The sequence below is a fragment of the Pseudorca crassidens genome, chromosome 13 (genome assembly GCF_039906515.1).
Source record: "Pseudorca crassidens isolate mPseCra1 chromosome 13, mPseCra1.hap1, whole genome shotgun sequence".
Taxonomy (NCBI): Eukaryota; Metazoa; Chordata; class Mammalia; order Artiodactyla; family Delphinidae; genus Pseudorca; species Pseudorca crassidens.
The window spans coordinates 26,234,562-26,257,766 of record NC_090308.1 but is presented as its reverse complement, the minus strand read 5'-3'; the positions used below and the strand labels follow the sequence as shown (position 1 = coordinate 26,257,766).

Genomic DNA, 23,205 nt, shown 5'->3' with positions numbered 1-23,205 from the left:
ATATGAAAGGACTTTCATATATATCATTTTACTTAATCCTCACAACAAGTTTTAGGAAGGTAAGTTAGATATGATTATCTGCTGTGAATCTCAAGTTTGTATGTTCTCCTTATTTCCTATCTACATTTTCTGGCCTGTGATTGTTATGTTCATGAAGATATGCTATCTTACCGTGTCTGGTTAGTTTTTCTAAACTCTTTTCCGTGGATTAACCTCTGTTTTATTCTTTTTTATTTCTTGGATTGACAGGATATAAAAATATTAAATAATAGTTTTACATTTGACATTTTTTATTGGTACTGACTTTAAAGAGAATGGCTCCAATATTTCCCCACTTTTTCCTATTTTTAAATTTTATTTTCCCTTTGTATTTTTTGAATGCTTTATTCTTTTCAGATAGCAAAATTACCATACATCATAAAAATTTTGGAAAATATCTTAAAAAGCACAGAGAAGAAAATAAAAATAAGTTAATATAAAAAACTCCACTTAGAAATAAACCTATAAACTATGTTGTGTCTATTCCTTCTAGCTTCTCATTTCTCTCAATTTTATACTATCATAAATTATTAAAGCTCCCAACTGTTATACATGTTTAATGTTTATAATTTTCCTATATTTTAAGGGATGCCATAATAAACATTTACTTACCTATATATTAGAATACTTCTGGGAAGTTCCTAGTAAAATTGCATAATCAATTTTAAAGCTTTTGATGAATTATACCAGATGGTTATTCAGAAAGTTTTACCAATATATGCTTTTAAAAATGTTGCGTGAGTCTATGTGTTTTACCACGTGCTAAATAATCTTAGGTATAATCATTGTTTCAATCTTTGCCTCCTTGATGAGTAAAGTAATACTTTAGTGTTGTTTCATTTTGTATGTTAAACTCTGATGAGGCTGAGTATTTTTGTGTGTATGAATTGCCTTTTCCCATCCTTGGCTCATTTTTTTTTTAATCGAGGAGCTAATAAAAGAAAAAACCTTACTCTAAGAACTTTCTATACTAAATATATTAATCCCTTGTCGATTACATATTCTAATTAGCCTGTTATTTGCCTTTTTAATGGCATTTTAACAATTTTTTTGAATTTGAAAATTATGAATGGTTATTGAGTTTTACCAAGTATCTTATTGATACTTATTAATAGTTTTTCTTATTTTTAAATCTATACATGTGATACATTGCAGGAAGAAAAAGAAACCATATGTTGGACTATCCTTGTATTCCATAAACTCTTTTAGACATGTCATAATTTTGTTTGAATCTGATGATATTTTTCGGGAGAACAAATCATTTCGTGTTATTAGAGATGCCAATTATTTCCTGCCTTGGGGATTCTTCCGCAGCTGAGCTGTGGCACTGCCTTCCCAACTCCAAGTATCAGGACACTGCTCTAGAATTGGACACCTGACCAGAGGGTTCCCTCAGTAGACTCACCAGAGACCAGGCTGGCATGACTTAGGAACGTGGAATTTTGAGTGATTCAACGGTGAGCACCTGAGCTGCAGGTGTGTTGGGCCACATACAAGATAAACAAGCAGCTATGCAAGAAACCCTGTGGTTCCTGAGAGGTGGGAGTTGCAGGGTGGGTTCTTGAGGGCTCTTGAGTTTCTCAAGTTTCCAATGAGTCTCAAAGGCACCGTCTGCCCCTGGATTCTGAGCCCCTCCAGGGTTCTTTCAATCATATACTTTCCTCTCTTTTAAGGTAGTTGGAGATTTCTGACTTACGCAACCAAAAAGCCTTCAGTTGACACTCAGGATGTCACTGGCCTTCTTCAAAAATAGGACAGGGGGCTTCCGTGGTGGCGCAGTGGTTGAGAATCCGCCTGCCAGTGCAGGGGACACAGGTTCGAGCCCTGGTCTGGGAAGATCCCACATGCTGCGGAGCAACTGGGCCCGTGAGTCACAACTCCTGAGCCTGCGTGTCTGGAGCCTGTGCTCCGCAACAAGAGAGGCCGCGATAGTGAGAGGCCCACGCACCGCGATGAAGAGTGGCCCCCGCTCGCTGCAACTAGAGAAAGCTCTCGCACAGAAACAAAGACCCAACGCAGCCAAAAATAAAAAAATAATAAAAAAAAAAATACGAAGGGGACGAACTCAGCACTATCTGATCTGGAAGTTTCCCTTAAGCTCCACAGTTCTATAAGTCTATGGAATTAATGGTCCCCTTTATTGGGACAGTTTCTAAACCCAGCTTGGTAGAACTCTGGAATAACAAAGATTCAGTGAAAACCAGGAGCCAGATGGCGATGTGTTAAGACAGACCTCTTAAGACAGGAAGACATTTCCAATTTTCGAAAAATTGTGTTTCCTTAAAACCTGAAGGAGCATTTTGCTTCTCAGTCACTCAATTGAACGAGTACCTCTGCTTCCTAAACAGGGTAATTTCAGCTGTCTGTGCTTCTCTTCACGTACCTCAGACTGGGCATCTGGCAGTGACAGGTAATCAAATCATATCGAGGGACACTGAGCCATCTGCCTTGATCTCAGCCCTCAGAACTGAGCTATTGGAAAGGGTTTCAGCTTTTCATCTGCAGCTTGCAAGCCCGCATGGTCCAGTTTTCTCAATGAAAGTATTGATTTAGGCCTTTAAAAATAATTCCCGGCCTTGCTGACATCAAGGAGACGACTCATAGCATCAGGATAAAAGAGAATCAGGCTGTGAATAAAGCCATTCAATTTTCTTTTGCACACAAAACAGAAGTCTGAAATGCCCGCCTTCAATGGCCAAAAAAGAGCAGCGAGATAATTAGGACTTTAGGATTAAGAAAGCACAGTGTTGGGAGATAATGAGGAGGCTGAGGGTGACAACAATTCCTGGGCTGCTGTCAGACGGGATATATGAAGAGGGATGGAGCTTATGCTCGATGCAAAGAAGGATACCTTTATTTCTGTTAAAGACTTGAATGTACAACAAACATCAAAACTGATTGGCTTTTAAATTACTTTTAAGTCCCTTAGTATCTTAGTCAGTTTGCTATAGCAGATTCCAATAGACTAGATGACTTAAACAATAAATGTTTATTTCTCATGTTTCTGGAGGCTAGAAGTCCAAGATCAGGGTGCCACGATGCCCTTAGTGAGGGTCCATGTGGTTATGTCCTCACATGACCTTTCCTTGGCATGTGCACAAAAAAAAAGAGGGAGAGAGATCTCATGTCTCTTCCTCTTTTTATAAGGGCACTTATAATCATGGGGACTCCACCCTTAAGGCCTAATTTCCTATTTACCACCACCAAATACCATCAAACTGGGGACAAAGTGTTTCGACAAAAGAGTTTTGAGAGGACACAAACGTTCAGTCCCTAGCACTTGAGAATATGTATTCTATTCAGGGATCTTTGGATTGCATCTTAGGTTGAGTTTCCCATAAGTGGACCCTGAGATAAGGATTCATGGGAAAGTAGTTTATTAGGAAATGTCCCTAGGAGAAACTGGTAGGGGAGTGGGATTGTGCAAGAGTGTCAGATCAATATCTCACAGGGCGTAACTCTTACTCAATCCTGCAGTAAGTAAAACCATCCAGAGTAAGGCAAGGGTTACAAATAGCTCCCAGGGGATGTAAATTCCCGGGTAGTTATAGCTCTTAAGACCAACAGGCTGGGCAGCCTGAGAGTAGTCCTCTAACAAAGAGCTGCAGGTACTGGTTGGTAGGAGTGAAAGCACCTTGAGGGAAGGCCCTTGTGCAGGAAAAGGATCCATAGGGTACGGATGGTGCAAAGACAGCAAGTTGCAAGAAACAAAAACCCACCCAAGGTAACGTAAGCAAAGGGGTATCTCAGTTAAGATTTCATTTGGCTGCATATAATAAGAACTGGATTCAGCACCCAACCAAAAGAATTTATGTTTCTAATAAAATAAGAAGTTCAGAAGTTGGCAGTCTGGGATTGGTGTAGCTGCTTCCTGATGGTATCAGTGAACAGTGTTCCAGCTCAACCTTCTTGCTTTTTGCTTCATGCTTGCAAGACGGCTCTTCTACCTCCAGCCTCATGTGTGCATTCCTGTAGGAAGAAGAAGAGGAACAGAAAGAAGGCCATATGTGTATCGGGAAACCAAACACCAGAAATCTAGAACAGCCTTCTGATTATTTTTTATTGGCTCTGAGTTGCATAATTACCTTTAGATGTAAGGAATTCTGGGAAGTGGCATATGGCTCCCCTGAAAAGACTAACTTTTCTTTTAGTAAAGAAGAGAGAAAGGACAATGACTGGGCATCCAATAGGGGATTTTTTGCAAAAATACAGTGGGCCATCTTATGAGCATCCAAGGACAAGACACAAGCACAGCTTGGATTCCCGAGGGATGGTGCCAGAACTGGCCAATGAGGAGGTTGTGTTTTGTAAGTTAAGTCTGAATAGATAATGGAACATGCCTGTGCAAAGAGGAGATATGTGAAGTCACAGCACACACACACACACACACACACACACACACACACGCCCTCATGCACGCTGGCTTAGTCCTGTGGCACTGTGAGCAGTGGCCGATGTTCGTGCTAAGCAGTTAGCCTGGCTGCACACGCCAAGGCTGGGACCTGGGTCCGGATTGGTGGTGATGATGGCGACAGCAGCAGCAGAAGCAGCAATAGTGGCAGCAGTAGCCATAGCTCTGGAGAGAGGAGGGTCCGCGTTTGAAGACGATGCTAGGATCCATGGTGGGTGCCTGTCTGCTGATCTGGTCGTGGAGCCTATCTCTGGGGCACTGACACAAATCTTAAATCTTTGGCCAGGAACTGCTGGAGCTCAGCTGGTAAAACTTTGTCAGCAAATTATTACTAAATAAAAAAAGACACGTGGGCATTGTAATAAAGCCTATCAGTGAGTTGCTAGAATTCTTCATAATTTAAAATCTCTGGTTTTGAAAACTGTTGCAACGTTGCCAAATACATATCCACAAGCCTAGAAATAGAAATTAAACTTAAAGATCATCACATCTGATGGAAAAGAACACTATTGTCATATGAAGCATCAGGTGAACCAATTATTAATGAAGGAAATCATTTTAAAATTAGTTTTCTCTTGTAATGGAAGATACAGTGATAGAATACATAAACAGATGTTTGAATTGTATATAAATCATGAAGTCAGATTTCTGTATAACCCCCACAAGTTACAGGAAATATAAGAGGAAATGTTAACATGCCATTGTTCAAATTTGCATTTAAAATTAAATCCAGACTTACATGAAAGGGATTTGTATGAAGGATCACATTTTTTAAGAAAAACTGTTCTGCAAGAATCATCAGCTCTAGATGTACTGATATTTGTATTTCAAAATAAATAATCAGAAAATTTCCCCAAAGTTTTCACAGCCTATAAAATACTCTTAACGGCTCCAGTAACTGGAGTTATCAGAAGATAGACATGGGCTTCCCTGATGGCGCAGTGGTTGGGAGTCCGCCTGCTGATGCGGGGGACGCGGGTTCATGCCCCCGTCCGGGAAGATCTCACATGCCACGGAGCGGCTGGGCCCATGAGCCATGGCAGCTGAGCCTGCGCGTCCGGAGCCTGTGCTCCGCAACGGGAGAGGCCGCAACAGTGAGAGGCCCGCGTACCGCAAAAAAAAAAAAAAAAAAAATTCAATCTTGACTTTTCCAAGAGCACCTCACATTGCTTTCAATATCAATTGAAAATGAAGTTGCTAAAAGTATAAATTTTGATGGCCTAATAATTATGTTTGCAGTAGTGAGCCAGAAAAGCCTAATGATCAATCAAGCCACCACACTAATAAACTATTATTTATTGTGTTATATGAGATCGTGACACAAAAGAATATTATTTTGTTCATTTTGTAAGTTCAATTCGTAAATGATTCCTATGTGTCACGATTATTCCCTTGTTATGGACTGAATTCTGTCCCCTGTCCCCAGTTCATATGTTGAAATCCTAATAACCTTCTATGTGACTGTAGTTGGAGACAAGTCCATTAAAGAAGTAATTAAAGTTAAATAAGGCCATAAGGCTTGGGCTCTAATCTCATAGGACAAGTGTCCTTATAAGAAGAGGAAGAGACGCTCGACATGTCTCTCTTTCTGCGTGCACAGAGTAAGGGTTGTATGAGATACACCAAGAAGGCAGCCATTTGCAAGCCGGGAAGAAAGTTCTTAGCAGAAAGCCTAGCAGCACCTTAATCTTGGACTTCTAGTCTCCAGAACTGTGAGAAAGTAAATTTCTGTTCTGTAAGCCACCCAGTATGTGGTACCCTGTTAAGGCAGCCTTAGCTGACTAATATACCCCTGTACATTTTATGAATAATTTTAAAGGAAAAATCTTTATATTTTAGTACCTTTAGTGGCATTTTCCCCCTTGCTTTTGAATAAGGGGGTCCACATTTCCATTATGTGCTGAACCCTGCCAATTATATAGCTGGTCATTCTCTGAATTGAGGTCACACTCTGCGTCTCTCCTAGGGTCTCTTCTCTCTGCTTCCTTTCTCTCTAATCAGCTTTTCATGGTTGCATATAACCCAACAGGCCACTTCCATCCCGACTCTACATGACCTTTTAGGTCAAGTGCTCAACATCAACCCATTAGTTTCATCTCAGAGCCCTGACTCTATATTTCCAAGAGAAAGAATCTAACTGGCTTGGCCACACATGTGTTCCTGGATGTCCAGGCCTCCAGCTGCAGGAGCTGAGATGGAAGGCGATTCCAAAGGCTGAGGACTGGGCTTGTGCTCTTAAGTGAGGCAATTAAAATGCATACGTGGGGACTTCCTTGGTAGTCCAGTGGGTAAGACTCTGTGCTCCCAATGCAGGGGGCCCGGGTTCAATCCCTGGTCGGGGAACTAGATCCCGCATACATGCCACAACTAAGACCTGGTGCAGGCAAAATAAATAAGTAAATAAATAATTAAAAAGAAACAATAAAATGCACATGGGGAGGATAACTGGCTTCAATTCCAAGCTCAACTTCTTTTCTAAGGGTGTGCGCTATCTTCACTCCTAAATGTAACCAACCTCAGTTTAAAAAGGAAAAGCAGAAACCACTGCTCTGTGCTAACAAGTATTTCAGGGCTGTGTTGCTCAGTTCTCCATCTACAAAGAACCCATTAAGAATAGGATTAGGTGGAAATTTTCAACAGAATAATGCAATGTCCGTGAATTTTTAGCTGAGGATCCTCAATTCATTCCAACATGGATTTCTGACATACTGTCTCACTTAACATTAAACTGTATTTGAACAAGTTAAACAGCAAAGATATAAACAAAAAGAGCAGCATATTTTCCAATGAGATAAATTTTAATAACATTTTTGGGTTAGATTCATACCTATAATTTTTAAAATGTACTAAAATCAGGAGTCTTGCTATACATTTCCAGAAGCAAACTTGGAAGAGTCCTGTTGAATTAAAAGTACAAATTAAAATCATTGATTACTGACAACTACCATATGCTATCACTTATATGTGGAATCTAAAATATGACACAAATGAACTTATTTACAAAACAGAAACAGGCTCACAGACAAAGAAAACAAAATTATGGTTACCAAAGGGGAAAAGAGATGCGGGAGGGATAGACTAGGAATTTGGAATTAGCAGATACAAATTACTGTATGTAAAATAGATAAACAACAAGGCCCTACTGTACAGCACAGGGAACTATATTCAATATCCTATAATAAACCATAATGGAAAAGAATATGAAAAAGAATATATATATATATATATATATATATATAACTGAATCACTTTGCTATACACCAAAAACTAACACAGCATTATAAATCCACTCTGCTTCAATAAAATAATCACCAATTACCAAAAAGTTTAATATAGTCACACCTTAGTTACCTAGAATTCAGGCTTACTGACAACTCCTGCAATCTGGAACCCAGCAATGGAACAAAGTTCCCTGAGGTACTGAGACATCTCTCACAGAATCAGTGCACTGAAGCTCATTTGCGTTAATTGTAGATGCGGGACCCAGTCAAAGCCCGCTCACCCTTACTTCATACTCTCTCTAAATAATTTTGATTTTCTGGTTTGCCAGCCCACAGCAGATTAAAACCAAAAATTTATTAGGATAGTGGAAATAAGTGAATGGAAAGCAGAAATGCTGCTAAAACGTATAAAGTGATTATTGACATTGGAGAGGAAACTGAAAGGAGGAACTGTAAAACCACAGTAGTTTGGAGACATTTAATGCACACATGCACCCATTTTGCATTCTCACATACATTTAATAAACATGAGCCGAGTGCCTCCTATTAGCCCATCACTGTGCTTGGTGTCCAGGAAACTCAGTGCCTACCCACAAGGGCTTATAATCCAGCATAAAGATTGACAAACAAAAATGCCATTATGATATAGTAGGGCGAATGGTTAAGTGCTGGATAAGACTGAGCCCAGGGCCATGAGCCAGAATACATTTAAAGTGTTCCAGGTGAGACGCGAAGAAGCCCTAATTAAGACGGTGGAAATGAAGAAATGTGTGAGATATGAAAGATCAAGGAGGTAGAATTTCCACTTCAGGATGACTGATTAGTTGGGAGAGGTGAGGGAGAAGGAAAAGGCAAGGCTGGCTCTGAGATTTCTGGCTGGCATGAAGAAACAGTGAGAGGCTCCAATCTCTCCAATAAGGGCATCACCTTATTACAGCTGACATTTTAAATGAAGACTTGGGAATCATGACATAAGGTCAGGGAAGTATGAAATCCATTTAGTAGTGATTTTCTGTATTGGGGAATAAAACACTTCATTGTAAATGAACGGTATACAGAGAAGTCCTTGTAAGTTCCTTGAGGGCAGGACATACATGATTTATCCTGGTGTCCCCAGTGCCCAAATCTGGTGGGTGCTTAATAATAATTTATTTATTTGGCTTATAGAAACCAATTAGAATCACTCTGACCTTTTCTAGTCATCTCCCTTTAGGGAGTAAGATAAAACGGAGGAAATTTGTAAATGTCTTTCGTGCTTGAGCAGATAGCTATTGGCTCCAGACATAGTCTTTCAAACAGAATTTTTCTTAAGGCAACTGAAAAGTCTGTGTTGTCATATTGGATCAGATCTTCTGAAGACCCTGGCAAGTAGCCTTTCCATCTCCTTAGATTTCCAGTGGCTTTTACAAAAGTAGCAGACACCAATTCGCTCTCTGATGCTGTAGGATCTGGAGGGACACTGGCAGTGCCACCTCAGGGCAGCGGGAGTGGCCCTGTGTACTCATAGGCACTCTGCGTGCTCACAGGTCCAGGGATACGTGTGCAGTAGGAGCCTGTCATTCCCTAAAGGCAAGGAGGCCTCATTCAGCCTTCCTGACCAAGTCCTCATGGGAATCTATTCAGAAAAGAAGCTTATCTCCAAGTGGCAACTTGTAAACAATTAATTAAGTCAAGATGCACTTCAAAGAAAAGCTCAGAATTAGGTCAGGGTTGGATGAAGGGAAAACACAGTCTAGATGCATTATGGAGCTTCTCTGAAAAGAACTGTTTTCGTGATTTTAATCACTGACATCTACTGGAGCAATGTAATTTTTCTTTTATTTGAATGTTTAATTTTGGAAGTTAAGCCTGAGAAACAGAAGCATTTTATCCTTTATCAGATAGCTATGAGTCATGATTGATACGTGTGAAAAAATGAGTTATAAAATCTCAGTTGGCTTTGAAGCAGGAACAGAAACAAGAGAAAATAAGAATCACATTGCGTAAGGAGAACCAGCTTCCAAAAGCACTCCTGAGGACGTTCATCCTTGCCCATGAAATACAGCTTCCTCTATCAGATTGCTAAATTTGTGAGATCGAATAGCAGACTTTGTCACTACAAAATCTCTAGTTGGATAAACACTACACTGCAAGGATATGGGTGTGTGAATTCAAACGACACTGGGCAGTGGGTCTTCTTGGTCTTTATGTCTTATTCTTTATGTCTCTCGGTTGGAGGAGCCATGCTTTTATTTCTTTTGAAACCCTCCCTCCCCGTCCCCCGCAAGCAGCTGGGATTTTCTGTAAACCTGAAAGTTGTTCAGTAAGTGTGGCTGGCTAGTTGCCAGGTAGAGGTGAACCGTTCCCACGTCAGCCACCTCTGGGTGGGGAAATCATTCTGGAAGCATTTAGCTGGGAAGGGGGCCGCCAAGGAAAGGGCACACAGCCTAGCTCCTGGGGGCAGAGAGAGGCTCATCACCTCTCCCTGGACTTGCTGTCCGCGACCAGGGGCTGTGGGATTGCGGGAGGGCTTGGTCAGCTCAACGTTCACCTGGGAGCAGGTGGGGCCTGTAGACAGGCAGGCAAAGGAGGCGCCTGGGGGCGGTAGGGTACGGGCAGGCAGCGCGGGGCGCAGGGACTAACCCTGTACCGTTTCTGAATGTAAGTGGAGGGGGCGCGCTGAGAATGGGCTCTCCTGTCACGAACGGCTCCTCGTCCTTAGGGGAGGGTGATGAAGCCGACTCTCTTCTGAAACGACCGTTGGACCCGAAGGAGTCAGTCTGGGATGTAAAGGTCAGTGGCTTTGCCTGCTGCACTTCACGGAAGACGGTCGGTGCGCTCTGCCTTCCCGCGCTGAGCCAGCCACCTCCCTGGAAGCTGAGCCTCAGGAACGCTCCGCGGAAGGAAAGGCGGCAGGGGCTGCACCTGCTCGCAACTGCTTCCCACTCCGGCTTTCTCAGAGTCCTGACCCCGGCAGCAGCGTGGAACTCAAGTCAGCAGATGCTCAGGGATGTGAAGACGGCTTGGGCGGCTCCGCAGTTGAGGGCATATGTAGGAACCAGAGGCGGGAACCTTCTCTGTCAGAGACAGGCCGAGTTTATGCATTCGTAGATGAATTCTGGGCTTGTCTGAAATTTTGCTGGGGGTCTCCAAATGTAATCCTTAGGCGCTGATTTCTGTACTTTCCCTGGAAATACAGCTATGACTCAGAGATATTTATGTTCACTAACTGCCTTATCAGATACGTAGGGTCTTTAATAATTCTTTTCTATCATACCTACCACCTAGCCTTGAACGCTGTTTAAAAGGCAGACTTATTGAGGGTTAGGGCCTTGCTCCTACAAATATATTTGCATTTCAGATTCTAAACAAACCAAACATGGCTTCCTAAGAGAGCATCTGTTTATATCTAGCAGTATTGAAATATTCAGCTAATTCATCCCACTTACAACTACAAAGTTTACTTTGGTTCTTTTAAATAGTTAAAATTAAAGGTTCCCAAGGTTGTATGAGCTCCTTTTTCTGGGACTGCGTTGAAGAGCTATCATATTCTTCGGGTGGTAGACTGCGCTGTTTGCTAATTTCCAGCCTGATAGACGTCTCAGGGGACGATTCACCGTCAGCGTGCCCATCAGGTTTTACTTCCTAATTTCAAATACATTTTTGAATGTTCCTGTCTGAGTTTATACACTGTGCCTGTACTTATAACATTGTTGGAAGGATGTAGTTCATTTAATTCTCACTGTTCCATCCTAATTACTTTTTCTGTGAGTCTTTGGTCTTTAAAAATGCGATAGCTAGGGCTTCCCTGGTGGCGCAGTGATTGAGAGTCCGCTTGCCGATGCAGGGAACACGGGTTCGTGCCCCGGTCCGGGAAGATCCCACATGCCGCGGAGCGGCTGGGCCCGTGGGCCATGGCCACTGAGCCTGCGCGTCCGGAGCCTGTGCTCCGCGACGGGAGAGGCCACAACAGTGAGAGGCCTGCGTACCGCAAAAAAAAAAAAAAAAAAAAAATGCGATAGCTAGACGCCTCTCTGTCCTTGAGGGTGGTGCGGGTAATAGCATGAATGTGCTCCTAATAGAATTTCCACACTTTTCTAAATGTCACAAGTGATGCATGACCACGATGAAAATGAGAAAACATGTAAGCAGAAAGAAAAACAATGCACTCTTATATGCATATTTATAAAAAGTATTTATAAAAATGTGTATTTGTAAAAATGTGATTCATTTCATCACTTTTTAATATTTTCCTGCTTAATATAATATGAACATGTTCCTTGATTCTAATGGTTGCCTAATTTTGCCTTGTATGGATGTAACAAAATTCATCTTTTGTTGTTGGAGATTCAAATTATTTAAAAATCTTTGCTATGGTCAATGCAGTGATGAACATAGTTATATTCCTGTGCATTTGCTCAAGTATTTTTGCAAGATGAATTTCCTGAACCCAGTTTCTTTTTGACAGTAGCTTTGTTCATGGTCTCAAGTGGCCTCCCCCTTCAGTGGGACTTGATTCTCCCAACACAGAAGCTTTTGCCTCTACTTGATTCTTCATATTAGTTTTTCTGATCTCGAGTCTTCATTTTAGTTGCTGTATCTCACTTTGGGATTTTTTTTTTTTTTTTTTTTTTTACTTTTTATTTTTGGCTGTGTTGGGTCTTCGTTTCTCTCTTTTTTAAAGTGAAGGTGACCACTATCTACCTGCACACAGTCATCCAGATTCAGTCAACTGATGTTTGTCGACTGCATCACATCATGTCAGTCTCCTGCATAAAACTTTCTGGTGGCTTCTCATTGTCATTAAAGTGTAACCCAAACGTCTCACAGCTGCCACATATGGTCTTCATATGATATCACTTACATGTGGAATCTAAAATATGGCACAAATGAACTTGTCTGCAAAACGAAAACAGACTCACAGACGTAGAGAACAGACTTGTAGCTGCCAAGGGGAACGGGGTGTGGGGGAGGGATGGGGTGGGAGTTTGGGATTAGCAGGTGCAAACTCATATACAGAATGGATAAACAACAAGGTCCTACTGTGGAGTACAGGGAACTGTATTCAGTATCCCGTAATAAACTAAAATGGAGAAAATATGAAAAAGACTATATATATACGTATTACCGAATCACTTTGCTGTCAGCAGAAATTAACACAGCATTGTAAATCAACTACACTTAAAAAAAAAAAAAAAAAACCTCCTGGTTTTTACCTGCCCCCTGCCCTCATCTTCTTCCAGGTTCCTCCTGGTTCACTATGTACTACCTGCCTTCCTTCTGACCTTCCCTTCAAACTGCAAGTACATGTACATCCCAGAGACTTAGCACTTGCCCTTCCCTCGGCCAAGAACCCCTTTCTGGAATATATTTTTGGTTTGGTAATTAAAAACTCATTGTTAAACCCAAGGTCACCTATTCTACTATGTTTTCTTCTGGAAGTTTCATAGTTTTGCATTTTAAATTTAGGTCTGTGCTCCATTTTGAGTTAATTTTTGTGAGAGGTGCAAAGTCTTTGTCTAGGTTATTTTTTTTGCCTGTGGATGTCTAATTGTTCCAACACCATTTATTGAATACATTATCCTTTCTCAATTCAATTATTGAATTGCCTTTGTGGCTGGATCAAAGATCAGTAAACTACATTTGTGTGGGTATATTTCTGGGCACTAATTCACATAATTTTCAAGATTCATTTATTCATATTTTCCATCAGCAAATATTTACTGAGAAACTACTATATAATAGACACTTATTTAGGTGCTAGGAACATAGAGTGAAAAAAAAGGTCAAAATCCCTGCCTTCAATATTTTGGTCCACTTGGCCCTATGAAACATCTTTACTCATGAAACTACTAAAATCAAAGCTTTGATCAATCCACTATCAGAGATCTTAACTTTGGATCTAAACAGAGATGTAGCCTCACTGAACACAACTCACCGTACTTGAAAAGAGTTCGTGTTGATATATTCCAGTATTCTCATTGACTTGACCCAAATTGATCAATTCAGGTAAATATAATTTGAAACCTTAAAAAAAATCCCTGCCTTCATGGAGTTTACATTCTAGAAGTTAGGTAATATATTACATGTAAGAATATTTTTAGAGTTATTCACATTCCTTTCCCAACTAAGTACAGTGTGCCCTTAAATGCCCCTGTCTTTGCTCACACTTTCCCATGCACTTGCTTGTTCATCACAAGTTTGAGCTGAGTGCTGCGCACTGTTCAAGGTGCTGGGCTATGAAGAGACCCCCTTCCCTCCCATCTCTGTTCATTCGATTCTCACTTTCTCTAGCTGTTGGAAAAGAACGATAATATGATATTTAGACCTAGGCATACCTGAGACCTTGAGTACACTAAGAAATGAGATACTGGCTAAGTTGTATTTACCAGCTTACTCTGATGCTTCCAGCAAAGAAACCTCTACTTCAGTGCTAACTACCTTGGGCTTTTCTGTATAATTGGAAGGAGAACAGATAATATTTATTCAGGTTGAAGGGTGATATAGGCAATGTTTTTAAATTGTAAACCACTCTTAACCTGTCATTTATTTGTACTTCTTTGATACATAGCTGTCTGGTCCTGGTCTCAGAGTCAGAAAGAGATTTATGGAAACAAGATGGGTTCTGAGCCTTATTTGTGTGAAGTGCTCCCTTTTCTGACAACCCAAAACCTTCATTAAGGAAAAAAAAATGATAAAAGAGACTTGCTTAGGCAGGATAGCAATGACGAGGAGAAATAATTTTTAAAAAGACACTGGTTTTTAGACTCACACTGTTTTTTTGTAAGGGAGAGAGCTCAGAAGAGTCTGTCTAGTGCCAAATGCTTCAGGTGGGAATTTTTCTTTTTCTTTTTTTAAAAATATAACACTTCACTCCTTATTTATTTATCTATTATTATTTTTTTTGCGGTACGTGGGCCTCTCACTGTTGTGGCCTCTCCCGTTGCAGAGCACAGGATCCAGACGCGCAGGCCCAGCAGCCATGGCTCACGGGCCCAGCCGCTCCATGGCATGTGGGATCTTCCCGGACCAGGGCACGAACCCGTGTCCCCTGCATCGGCAGGCGGACTCTCAACCACTGCGCCACCAGGGAAGCCCCTTATTTTGTTATTTTTATTAAAAAAATATTTTTTTGGCCGCACAGTGCGGCCTGCAGTATCCTAGTTCCCCAACCAAGGATCAAACCCAGCCCCACAGCAGTGAAAGTGCGAAGTCCTAATCACTGGACTGACAGGGAAGTCCCCCAGGTAAGAATTTCTAAGCTCTTGTACATCACATTCAGGGAAAGGCACTACTTGGCTCACCTTAGCTGTCCACAAAGAGCAGGTCTACGGCAATTTACGAAAAATAGGATGAGTGACTAGCTAGTGAACTGCCTGGAAGAAAAAGGAGAAAATGGGGGGAAATAAAGAAGATCCCAAATATTGTTTTTTCATAGTAGACATTTAGAGGCAGAAGAGAACTTAAAGACCACCTATGTCAACCCCCAGCCCCATGGAGGAATCCTCTCTGCAAAAGCGTCAGCAGAAACCAGCCCATGCTTGAACCTTTCCTATGACAGGGAACTCAGTTCCTCACATGGTTATGAATTAAGAGCTGCCACTTAATTATAGAAAGCCCTTCCTTCCTTGGGACTGAACTCTGCCTTCTAGCAACTCCCAAATATGTGTCCTAATTTCTTTCTCTGGAGCAATAAACACGTGGCCAATGTCCTCACTCACAGAAAAGTCCTTCGCATGTGGCAGCTGTTTGGACTTCACCAAACCCTGGATTCCCTCCACACTTCCCCTTATGTCCTGGCTCCTGGACTCTCTTTGAGACGCTTTTTGGTTGTTCAAGCCTTTGTTAAAAGGTGATGCTCAGAATGAACATACACTCTAGATTTTTGAAACTGGGGTTAAGATCATGTGGGTGTCTAAGAAGAAATATTAGCACACCTTAATTATACTTCTGTTTATACTTCATTTGGGGGAAAGTTAAATGTTTAAAGTTCATCATTATGCCTGGATTAAAGGCGTTTCCACTTGAACGTGTTTAAATTTGTAATTTTGCAAATTTTTCATTTTGGAAGCTGCTGGCAACAAGCTGGCTGGAAATATGGGACTTAGGAAAAGCAAACACATTCTATTTGCCAATGGTCACTAAGCATGTGTAACCAAGGCAAGCTTATTACAGAAAGGAACAGTTAGCTGGAGTGTAAAGGCAGGGCATTTGAAAGTCGTAATCCTTCTTCTCTGCATACTAAAATCAGCAGAGATCAACTGTTAGCTGCTTCATAAGGAAGGGATTTATTTACACTATGTAATTTTTGTCAGTGGGACTGCCTGCCTGCCTGCCTGAGATCTTTTTTTTTTTTGCGGTACGCGGGCCTCTCACTGCTGTGGCCTCTCCCGTTGCGGAGCACAGGCTCCGGACGCGCAGACTCAGCGGCCATGGCTCACGGGCCCAGCCGCTCCGCGGCATGTGGGATCTTCCCGGACCGGGGCACGAACCCACATCCCCTGCATCGGCAGGCGGACTCTCAACCACTGCGCCACCGGGAAAGCCCGCCTGAGATCTTTTTAACTCATTATTACCTGTGAGTAGGAGAAGGTGCTTGCATTTCAGAAGTTTGTGTGAATCACGTGTCCTCCTCACTTCCTGCCAGGGCTCAGGTATTCACTCTTTGAATAATGGCAGTTCTCAGCCGAGCCAAGGCACGCCCTTCACCACGGAAACCCAATGAATCAATTAGTCAATAGTTCTTTTCTGTCCAGAATTTTAGGCATAATCAAATCTTGGGAAACTAAGAAGATCGGTAAACAGAATATCGTCATAAAATACTTGTTTCCGACTTGCAAGGGAAAATGTTTAAGAGCGATCATCATTCCAAATAGCTTTACCAATGGTACAAAGCTGACACTGGTTATGGAACCTATGAGAATGACACAAAATTTAGGGGCTTTGGGGTACCATTATTGTTTTCCTTAATTAAATATACACACATTAGAGGATATATTAATACATATGTGCAGTTTAAAGAAGAATAATCAAAGGAGTACACTGCTTCTACCATGTTTAAGGAGACTGTTACCAGTTCCGCTGAAGTTCCCGTGAGCTCTGTGCACTCCCATCCCCTTCAGTCCACGGGGGGAATCCATGATCTTAAACTTTGTGTTAATCATTTCCTTGCCTTTCTTTATAGTTTTACCATGTATATATGACTAGTGTTCAATTTTGTATTTCTCGAGATGTTATGTAAATGGATTTATCCTCTGTATATTCTCTAGAAATCACTATTTTTGCTCAACACGCCTGTGAGATTCACGTTGCCATGTGGACGTGTAGTTCCTTCCTGTCCATGGCTTTCTTCCGCTGATAGATAAATACACTCATTTTGTGTCAGGCACTCTTCTAAGAACTTTCAATATATTGATTCCTTTAAACCTCCCACAACCCTAGGAGGTAGGGACAATTATTATCCTTATTTCATAGATGAGGGAAGTTGGTCCCAAGAGGTTAACTAAATTGCCTAAGGTAATGTGGATGAAAAGTGTCGCCTGCCATATCCTGATGGTGCGCGCTGAGGTGTTTCAGGATGGAGAAAAGCAGGACGCTGGCCATAGACAGTTAAGGCGCATATCAAAGGAATGATTTCAATGAGCCCAGACTCTTGGATCTTCCCAGACATGGAAAAGCACTAAATTCATTAACTTGATATGTCTGGTTTTCTTTAATTAGCAGTAGTCTTTTGATGTTCTGATTGATGGTGTTTTTTTTTAATTTTTATTTTATATTGGAGCATTGTTGATTAACAATGTTGTGTGAGTTTCAGATGTACAACAGTGATTCAGTTACACATATACATGTATCTATTCTTTTTCAAATTCTTTTCCCATTTAGGTTATTACAGAACATTGAGCAGTGTTCAATAGATCGGGATAGATCGGGAGTTTGGAATTGACATGTACACATTGCTATATTTAAACTAGATAACCAATAAAGAATTAACTGTATAGCACAGGGGACTGCTCAATATTCTATGACTGATGTTTTTTTGCAAAAACTCTTATATAGCCTGGCTCTTCTCTTACCTCTTCGGAACAGTCTATCAGAGTTATGTGAGAGGCTGCCTCCCGGGCTTCAGTCCTCAGAAGGTCTGCCGAATAAAATATAATTCTCACCCTTTAGGTTGTGCAGTTTTTTTCAGTAGACAGTCCATACATCCCTTTGTTAGTCAAATGCTGCGAAATTCTTTTAAAAGCACAAAGTTGACAAATTTAATGAAGATCCAATATCCCATGCCTCCTTTTTGGGGGGGGTTGGGATTAAAATTCCCACTGATTTTTTTTCCCCTCTCACATCAAATGTTCTGAAGCGTCTGCATTTCAGATTGGAGAAGAATGCACTCGAGGAGAAGGAAGAATATGTAAACTATCTTAACTCTATGAGACCTCTAAAAGCAGTGGCTAATTCATACGTCCCACAAAAGTCAGTTCCAGGAACAGGCAAATGGCAGATGGTAGCTATCCCCAGCAGCGTTCATTGTCTCAGTGGCCTGGGCGTGAAAACACAAACACCAGACGATGGCCATATGGCTTAATACCACTTAATACCAAATACCACTTAATCTAGAGAACAACGGATTGAGATGTCAAAAAGAAATCTGTTGAGGAAGTAAGGGAGAAAATACCTCGTCTGTTTCCAGATTTAGCAAAGTGCCAGAGACAGGGTTTTAGGGAAACCCATGAAGAGGCAGCCTTGCCTGAGGACAGAAGGAGACTCCTTCAACTGGCACCAACACAACGTAACCCCTCCCGGAAGGGAGCCTTGGATGAAGCAATGCTTTCAGAGCCTTAACCTGCCGTTTTTACTGGCATTCAGAAATGAAAACCACCTGGAAGATTTGTTGCAGTCTAAAACTAGTAAAGTACAAAAGAAATCTTGTGGCTGCCATAGGCAAAGGAATCTGGAGGAAACTCAGTGATAAACATGAATGTTTATCCAGGATTTACAGTGAAAGCCAAGATTGCCTTCAAGGATCTGTCACTGAAGATCCTGAAGACCTTTAGAGGAAAGGTGGAAGGTGGTCAAAACTAAGCACAGGGGAGTCCCACACCCTCAAAGGGAAGATACACGACCATCTAAGAGTCATCCAGCCACTCTGCAGAGGCAGTGAGTTCCAGGAAATAACATTTTGGAGAGGTTCAGTTTTCTTTAAAGGATTCATATCACTTTGCTCTTAATAATGCCAACTTTTGGTTGCTGTTCGACTAAAAAAGTTTTAAAGCATTAAGTTTAGAAGAAATAATTCATCACCTGTCATTTCAGTTGTTCTAGTTTGAATAAGATTGGTGCTTCATAAAGTTAATCTAAGTATAGTTAAGACAGTTATATATTTTCGAGTGAGTGAAAAGAGCAAGTTATAAAAGTTCAGTAGGATCCCTTTTGAGGAAAAATAGATACATAAATGTATTGAAAGTGTCTGGAAAATTCTACACCAGGGTTTATCAATGTGGGCACTATTGACATTTTTGGCCAGATAACTCTTTGCTGTGGGGGGCTACCCTGGGCATCGTAGGATGTGGAAGAGTATTCTTGGCCTCTCCCCACTAGATGCCAGCAGCACCCTCTCCCTAGAGTTGTGACAACCAAAAATGTCTCCAGATATCGCCAGGTGTCCCATCGGGGACAAAATCACCCCCAGCTGAGAATCATTTCCCTACCCTAAGATGTGTACAGTGGTTAAATCTGGGTGGGAGTATTACAGGTAATTTTAATTTTCCCCCCTTTATCTCTAGTTAGTTTGTAATGAGTATGTGTACATTTTTTTATGTGTACATTTATCTTCTACAGAAAAAAATAAAATCTAGTCTTAAAATACCCACAACCATTGCACTATTTATTTATTAGATTTTAAAATATTCTAAGTTTATTGGCTGAACTGCAACTAGCCAATAGGCTGCTTGAAACTAAGCAGTAATATATCTTGCTGGTAATTTGTCTGTAGTCACACTGTTCTTTTTTACATTTAAAAAATGTTTATTTATTTATGTGTTAATTTAATTTTTATTTCATATTGGGGTATAGTTGATTTAGAATGTTGTGTTAGCTTCAGGTGTACAGCAAAGTAATTCAGTTATACATATACATATGATTTCTTTTTCAGATTTTTACCCCATATAGGTTATTATAGAATATTGAGTACAGTTCCCTGTGCTATATAGTAGGCCCTTGTTGATTATCTATTTTATATATAGTAGTGTGTATCTGTTAATCCCAAACTTCTAATTTATTGCATTATTTATTAAAAAATTATAGGCACATGTTCTTGAGCAAAGTCTTTGAAAAACCGTGGATAGAAGATTTATGGAAGATATAATGTGGGAACCACAAAGGAAATAGAAAAAGTTCTTTCCAAGGTAATTTAGCAAAAATTCATCTCAAGATGTGGGATGGCAGTGTGTGGGCCAGAAAGAATTTGATTTATGACCCAGGTGCACTGATCCATACTGGCGTAGCCCTCTATTTGATGTTCTCATTAGATTTACCATGCTGTACTGACTTGCACTCCGGGCTGTACAAATAGTTTTTCCCTGCACTGATTTCCTTTGAGGTGAACTCAGCCTGGGGGCACCCGATCTTCCCCATGTTGTAGGCTGAGGGGACAAATGTCCCTCTTCTACTTCATTCCCATGTGCAGGATGTGGCACTAGGTTTCATTCACTTTGTAGCAGGGGGTATTTTTATTCACCCAGTTGTTTAGAATTTATGGGGTATGGACATAGAGCCACTAGCAGACATTTTCATGTGGAAAAATCACCTAATGTGGAAGAGGTATGTAAAATCCTAAAACTGATGAACAGCTAGTGAAAGGATGAAGGTGCTGGTCAAAGATTCTGAAACCTCAACTTCCCAGCTCCACTGGGACCTCAGGCCTAGGGATGGAATCTAATGAGGCCCCAGAGGATGACTTCTCGGAGCTGCTGAGGCTCTGGCCACAGAGGTGACAGGAAGCACGATGATTGTTGCTCATAAAGGTAGACTGCATCAAAGACTGTGTCACTTTCCCCCACAAGACATACCTACTGTACACTCACATTTGAATATATATATATATATATATATATATATGCGTGCATTATGTATGTTGCAAAGTACTAAAGAAACAAAATTTTACAAAGGCTCAATACTTCTGATATGCTTAGAATGATAAGAGATGTGAAAGGAACTCAGAATTAGATTCCCTTTTACAAAACCACAGATGGATTTCAATCTGAAGGCATAAAGTAGGAAGCAAATTACTCTTGTACTTTTCGGTAAGAGAAACAAAGAGAGGCAAACTCTGCCTTTGAATCAAAATAGTCCTATGTCTAAATGGCTTCTTTTCCTGGTGTTAAGCACAAACGATAACAAACAACTAACACTCGCTATGTGCCAGGCACCGTTCTAAATGCCTTCTACGTTCTAAATGCCTTCTACGTTCTAACGCTTTTTCATCCTCAAAGTAACCCTAAGGTTGTTGTTATCCTCCCTACAACGAGGACATTGTAGGACATAGTAGATGCTCAGTAAGTATTTTGTGAATGAAATGAATAAGCCAAACAATTATCAATCATTTTATTTTCTTTTTGCTCTTAATAGCAACTCATTCTTTCCCACTCCTGAATTTCCTTTATAGTAATAATAAATTTGTTCTTCAAAACTGGCTGTTTTGAAGCAAATGGTGAAGGAGATGGGAATAGTTAGTGGAAATTAGCTAGGGTAGTATTGTTTTATGATATACGTTCGTTCCCACAGTAAATTATGTCAAAATTTTAATACACTCTCTCTTACATATTTATTTAATAATAAATTTGTTCTTCAAAATTAGCAGAATTATTTTTACAAAGATTGAGAAGAACAGAACACTCTGGTTAATAGAATTATGCTCTAAATTAAATCACTAGATCAGAAGCTGTTTGGATTTGTGGACAATCTGAAAAGACCATGACTTCAGAATCCATCTCTCTTACCAGGGTTGTCTGTCTGTGCCAAGAATATAAATAAGAAAATACAGATGATACCTGTTTTTCTGAAAGACCATCAATGGATCCTGAGCTCATGATTAAAGCAAACATATGCTAAGGTAAATCATACGAAATTGCTGTCTCTGCAGGTCAAGAACAGTCAAATATCAACAATTTTATATGGCTCAACTTAACAGATTCTGTTATATTTTAATACAATGTGACTATCGAATTTAATTTTCTAAGCAAATGATGAAGGAGATGGGAATGGTTACTGGAATTTAACTAGGGTGATATTGTTTTATGATATACTTTCATTCCCACAGTAAATTATGTCAAATACACTCTCCCTTACATATAAACTCAACTTATTTCTTTTGTATGTCTTTATTCATTGATTTTAAGATGATGTAGATGTGGGATATTCATTCACACATATTCCAAGGAGTCTCTAAGGCACTGCTCATTCAAACGGAATATTTAATATTATAATAGTAACAGTGATTCAGCTACTGAACATGTTCTAGTTTATAGATTATCTAAATATCTTTTGAAAAACACATTTCCAGAAATAAATGCACTGTTCTATTATAAAATGTGGCATTTTTTTTCAGGTTAATTCCTTACTAAAAAGCCTCTGCTAGTTATTGAGAGCACATTTTAAAATTTATTTATTTATTTATTTATTTTTGGCTGCCTTGGGTCTTTGTTGCTGCGTGCGGGCTTTCTCTAGCTGCAGCGAGCAGGGGCTACTCTTGGTTGTGGTGCGCAGGCCTCTCATTGTGGTGGCTTCTCTTGTTGCGGAGCACAGGCTCTAGGCGCACAAGCTTCAGTAGTTGTGGCTCGCAGGCTCTAGAGCGCAGGCTCAGTAGTTGTGGTGCAGGGGCTTAGTTGCTCCGTGGCATGTGGGATCTTCCCGGACCAGGGCTCGAACCTGTGTCCCCTGAATTGGCAGGCGGATTCCCAACCACTATGCTACCAGGGAAGGTGAGAAGACATTTTCTGACTATAAACTAATAACAACAATTTATGTTTACACTCGAGAACTTCTCCTAAAGTATTAATATGGCCACTTAAAGTAGCCCAAAGCATATGACATCAAGATCTGTGCCTGATTTATTCACTCTGAACATGGATTATTATGATTGAACAGTGGGTTAGGTCTTTAAATGTGACCACTTCCCACCCACTTAGTGGTATTTGCATGTTTTAAGTATCTCATCATTCTGGCAATAAACCAAATTCTAAAAAAGTAGCACTTATACAATGAATGGTCTTCATGAAGTATTTTTTACAGTGCTATACGCTTGGTAAGGGCCCAGAAAATAATTGTACAAGTGCTTGTTAGAAAATCATAAATAAAGAGGCCACAGTACACCCACCTGAATAAGTTCTGCATTCAAGTTGGCCAACATTTTTGAATACTTACTGGGTACAAAGAGGGTCAGCCACTGCACTCTGGGCGCCCACCATCAGTGCGGGAGACCCACACGCACAACCCAGCCACCACAGGAGGCGGAATGAAACAAGCACTATGAAAATAGAAGGAATAAGTAATTCTCACTGA

General features: G+C 40.6%; 1 protein-coding gene across 3 annotated transcripts in view; it reads right to left on the bottom strand.

Annotated features, from left to right (window-relative positions):
• Positions 1–3,009: 3,009 nt before the first annotated feature.
• IL20RA (interleukin 20 receptor subunit alpha) overlaps positions 3,010–23,205 on the bottom strand; it is a 55,081-nt gene continuing 34,885 nt past the window's right edge. The window contains exons 8-9 of one of the 3 annotated variants that reach the window (XR_010933666.1): positions 23,068–23,170; positions 3,010–4,008 (exon numbers count right to left, since the gene is read on the bottom strand). The gene's annotated coding sequence lies outside the window, so the exon portion shown is untranslated. Of the gene's footprint in view, positions 4,009–22,131; positions 23,171–23,205 lie in introns of those variants that run through there. The other 2 variants (XR_010933665.1, XM_067701958.1) reach the window with 2 other exon arrangements.